We start from the raw sequence: 4,960 nt of genomic DNA on the forward strand, positions 1-4,960 counted from the left end.
GGCGAGGATTATGCTAGTTCAAAGCGTACTTAACACTAGCGTAGCGGCTCCATGAATTGGTTTAAAATAGAACTTTTTAAAAGTAGATTCCGAAGACCAATCAGCCGCATTGATAATGTCCTCCAATCCGCCACCTACCAGGACAGCTTTGGAGGCCATTGCCCCCCTAGTGGAATGAGCTCCAAAGTGCCTGACATCAATACAAGATTCAGTCATGATCCATTTAACCCACCTAGCAATGGTAGGGGAAGAAACCGTATGAACCGTTTTTTTGAGGGCAATCAGAAGTTGCCGTTCACCCGGAGGGCGAATCTCCATAGTCATATCTTTATAAAATTTTAGGCATCTAACAACACATAATTTAGGAGAGTCTGGAAAAGCAGGATATGTTACTGACCTCGTACTTGATTTTGTCCTTCTGGAGATGGTAAAATAACCCCTTCCGGGGAAAAACACGGGCAGAAATGTCAAGGGCCCTGACATCTGACACTCTCTTCCAAGAAATAAGACACAGGAAAATAGCGAGCTTAGCTGAAATCTCCTTCCGGGAAAGGTTATCATTATCTTGCCAGGATAAGAGAAAATGAAGGACCACATTAACGTCCCAGAGGCCTCAGTAACGAGGCTCCGGAGGACGCGAAAGACGAATGCCTTTCAAAAGTTTACAAACCAACGGGTGCTCCCCAACCGGAGCCCCATCCACCGGGGAGTGACCAGCAGAAATGGCTGATCTAAAAGAGTTGATAGTGCAATAAGCCAAATTCTGGTGAAAACGCTCTGAAAGGAAGTTCACAACATTGGCAACGCAGGCGCCCATGGGATCCAGGTGTTTCGCCACACACCAACAAACCCATTGTCTCCAAGCTGATCTGTACCGCTTGGTAGTACCTGGGGCCCAAGCCTGTTGGATGAGGAGTTCAGCCTCTCTTGAAAGCGAGACGTCAGTCCACTGTCTCCGGAAATCCTCCAAGCCATAAGATGTAGATGGCCTTGGAGAACAAGGGATGAGGAAGTCCTAGAGGATCTGAGAGGATCTTGTTGAAAGACGGTAACCGAAGAGGTCTGTCCCAAGATAGTTCGAGAAGGGAGGGAAACCAAATTTGGGCTCTCCAGATTGGAGTGATCAGGATCAAAGAGGCTCTCTGTCTGCGGACCTGGACTGCAACTCTCTGAATGAAAAGGAAGGGGGGAAAGGCGTAAGTTGGAATCCCCGACCAATCCTGGAGGAAGGCGTCCACAGCCTCTGCTCCCGGATCCGGTTTCCAGCTGAAGAATCTGGGAACTTGAGCGTTCCATCTGGAAGCAAAGAGATCCACTAGAGGAAGGCACAATCTGAGAAAACACTCTGGGATCCAGTCTCCAATCGCTGGTATCCCTGAAATTCCTGGAGTTCCAGTCCGCCACACAATTCTGATCACCCGGGAGATACTCCGCCGTCACCGAAATTTGAACGGTGGAGGCAGTAATGCCAAAAATCCTTGGCTAGATCCACCAGAATCTTTGAATGAGTACCTCCAAGGCGATTGATGTACCTCACCGCCGTCGTGTTGTCCATCTTGAGGAGGACACAACAGGACACTCTGTTGGTCGTGAAAGATCGAATGGCAAAGGAATCCACCAAAAGTTCCAGGCAATTGATATGGAGAAGGAGTTCCTCCTCCGTCCACCGGCCTCCTACCGAGAGAGTGCCGCATCTGGCACCCCAGCCCAGGCGACTGGCATCTGACTCTATCACAGGATCCGGACGGGAACCGAAGATTGCTTGCCCATTCCAGGCCTCCATATGATCCATCCACGAAAGAAGTTCCGACTTGGCCTCCCAGGAAAGGGAGATCAATGCCGAATAAGTGAGACCCCTGCGAAGGTGAGAGGCTTTCAACCTCTGCAGGGCCCTGTAGTGCAGAGGACCCGGAAAGATGGCTTGAATCGAGGACGATAGTAAACCAACAATCCTGGCCAGCTGCCGAAGGGAGATCCTGTCCAGGCGGAGAAATTGTCGAATCTCCTTCTTGATCTTTGAAATCTTCTGAGAAGGAAGATTCAAGGTGGCATCCCTCGTGTCGATGCGAAAGCCTAGAAAGATCATGCTCTGTTGGGAAACCAGGTCCAATTTCTGGACATTGATGGTAAACCCCAGATTCTGTAATAGGGAAATAGTTATCTGAAGGTGAAGAAGAAGATGATCCCTGGATTGGTCCATGAGCAGGATATCGTCCAGGTAAATTACCAGCCGAATGCCCTTGGTGTGGAGATGTTCCACCACAGGGCGAAGAAGCTTGGTAAAACACCAAGGAGCTGAGGAGAGACCAAAGGGAAGAGTTTTGAACTCGTAAGTCGGACCCTTCCACTGAAATTGCAGAAACCTGCAATGAGGGGGAAAGATGGGAACCAACAGATAGGCATCCTTGATGTCCAACCTCACCAACCAATCGTCCTGCAGGACGAGATCTCTGAGCAGATGGATGCCCTCCATCTTGAAGTGGCGATAAACCAACCACTCGTTGAACGACCTGAGGTTGATAACTGGTCTGAAGCCTTTTTCTTTCTTTTCGACCAGAAAGAGATTGCTTAAAAATCCCCGCGGATGAAGATGGGAGAGGGCAATAGCACCTTTTGAAAGAAGATTTAGAACTTCGAGATCTATCAGGTCGGTCTCGGAGTCTGAAAAAACCAAAGGGCGAGGACGAGAAGTTTGTACGGGAGACCCGTAGAACTCTATGTGAAAACCTTGGACTGTCTCTAACACCCAAGGATCTGATGGTAAATCCGCCCAGTTTGCCAGAAACAGAGAAATCCTGCCCCCCAGACGAACAGGAGAGAGGATTTCCAAGCTTACCATTGAATCCTTGGGAATTCTGGTTGCCACCACGGCCTCTGCCTTGTCCTTTGCCTCCGCGGGAAGGATAGAAGGTTCCTTGTCTGCCTTCGTTCCATCCATTATTTCATTTCGCCTGGGCTCTATTGGGACCTTGGTTGAACTGCCGGCCGGAAGAGTGACCCCTGCCTTGTCCAGCCCCACCAAAAACCTTCTTAGGGAATATCTTCTTCATGGAAGCCTGAGCCTTATCCAGGGCAGAAAAGGTGGCCACAAACTTCCCTAGCCCCTTAACGAAAGGGTCACCGAAGAGATTACCCTGAGCTACAGAACCCGCCTCGGAGGAAGACAGCTCACCCAGCTTGGGGTCAATTTTCAAAAGGAGGAAACGGCGACGCTCAGCGGAGAGCGCACGATAGGCATTGCCCAAGAGGCACATTGCCCTTTGCGCCCAACCCGCAACATCATCCGTTGGGAGTGGAAGACCTGACTCTCGGGACTGTTCCGCCAATTCAATAATTTTAGTTAGTGGTCCCACAACATCAAGACGCTTGTCCTGACAAGCCCTCCAGGAACAGTCTATACCCTTTTCAGGATCCTTCATGTATTTCGCAAAAAAGGTGCAAAGTTTGGGGTCCAACTCAGGGGTACTAGCAACAGCATTGAGGAGAGACGGTCTAGGACACTTAGACCTATGACGTGATCGCACCTCTTGAGAAAGAGGTTGTCTAATCTTTGCGGCAACATAATCCGCCGTTTTCTTATCAGGGACCCAATCAGGGACCCAATCAGGATGAAAGATACAGGTAGGGTCAAACATATCAGCGTGAACCTGATCCCCATCACCAACATCAGAGCAAGAAGACCGTGGGCGCCAAGACCTGCCTGAATCAAACATCAGATGAATTGTCGATATCCTCAAACACCTCCTCATCCTCACCCTCTCCGCCTTCGGGAAAACCCTCCTCAGGGTCAAAGTCTGGGGTGGGCTCGCCACCAGTATAGCCGGGTAAGTCGTCCTCCCGGTAGGGTGCGCTTCGCAGTGTGCGTGCACTCTTATGAAAGACCTCAGCAAGCTTGCTGAAGCCCTCCAGGTGCCCCGCGTCACGCTTAACGGCCTTACGTGGCACTACAGAGTGAATGCCACTAGGCCCAGCCCCACTGTCTCCCAGAATCCCAAAGCCGGTCTTGAAAACATGGTCATACAACTTGTTAACGCTGTCCTGCAGAGGTGCAAGCGCCTGGACGATGGCCGAAGAAAGGAGCTTGTTCACCTCTGCAGGAGTGTGTGCCTAGGGGCGCTGCTCCTCAGCAGAGGGAGCAGAAATATAGTCATGGTCAGAAGACTGCATATTTAATGAGGGTCGGGCACCCATACACAAACACACCCTAGTAAAATATCAAGGGTTCCCCCCAACACGAGTGCCTCAAAGAAAAATTCTTTATATAGAGAAGGTGTCCCAAGCAGTATAAATAAAAGCTTGAATTTTTATTTATTTTTTAAACAAAAGAGACCACCAAATTTAAATTTGGGCAAAGCCCTCAAACGTATCGCAAAGCGGTGTCAGTGCCAGGGGGGATAGACAGAACAACAAAAGAAACGAAGCACCAGAAGCCTCAGAGCGTTATCCCCACATGGGCGCAAAGGGCACTGTGGTGAAGGAGACGCACCGGCAGCGCATCTCATCAGAAACGGCACCACACAGCGCATGCGCATGCACAAGACGCTCAAGCCACAGCCTCCCGCATCTGCTACACAGCTGGAGAAACCCGCCACAACAATACAACAAGCGCAAGCTGTCACAACATAAACTGCCACCACAACATCCTGAAAACGCAGTTATAATGCACAGGGACTTAACTGAGGGGCAGCAAATGAAGAAAGAGGACGGACTTCAGCGACGGAGTTACTTTATGGATTCGGCTGCACTGTGATTGGTGGACTGGCTTCCATGGTTACTGCTGTGCCTCATGAGACATGTAGTTGGCAGCCTGTGTTTTTTCTGTTTCTTTTAAATTACTGTCAATAAAATGAAGAAAGGCTGAAGAACCGGGCCTTTAAGGGCCTGGCGGTGCAGGGCACGCCTGAAATCTCCGAGTTCACCTGCCTTGCTGTACAGAGACACAGAATACTCTGTTAGCGTA

General features: G+C 50.0%; 1 pseudogene; it reads right to left on the reverse strand.

Moving 5' to 3' along the window:
* Positions 1–1,414: 1,414 nt before the first annotated feature.
* On the reverse strand, positions 1,415–4,206 carry LOC147729908 (uncharacterized; annotated as a pseudogene).
* Positions 4,207–4,960: the final 754 nt, after the last annotated feature.

This window comes from Lissotriton vulgaris, chromosome 2_1 (genome assembly GCF_964263255.1).
Source record: "Lissotriton vulgaris chromosome 2_1, aLisVul1.2, whole genome shotgun sequence".
NCBI classification, from domain to species: Eukaryota; Metazoa; Chordata; class Amphibia; order Caudata; family Salamandridae; genus Lissotriton; species Lissotriton vulgaris.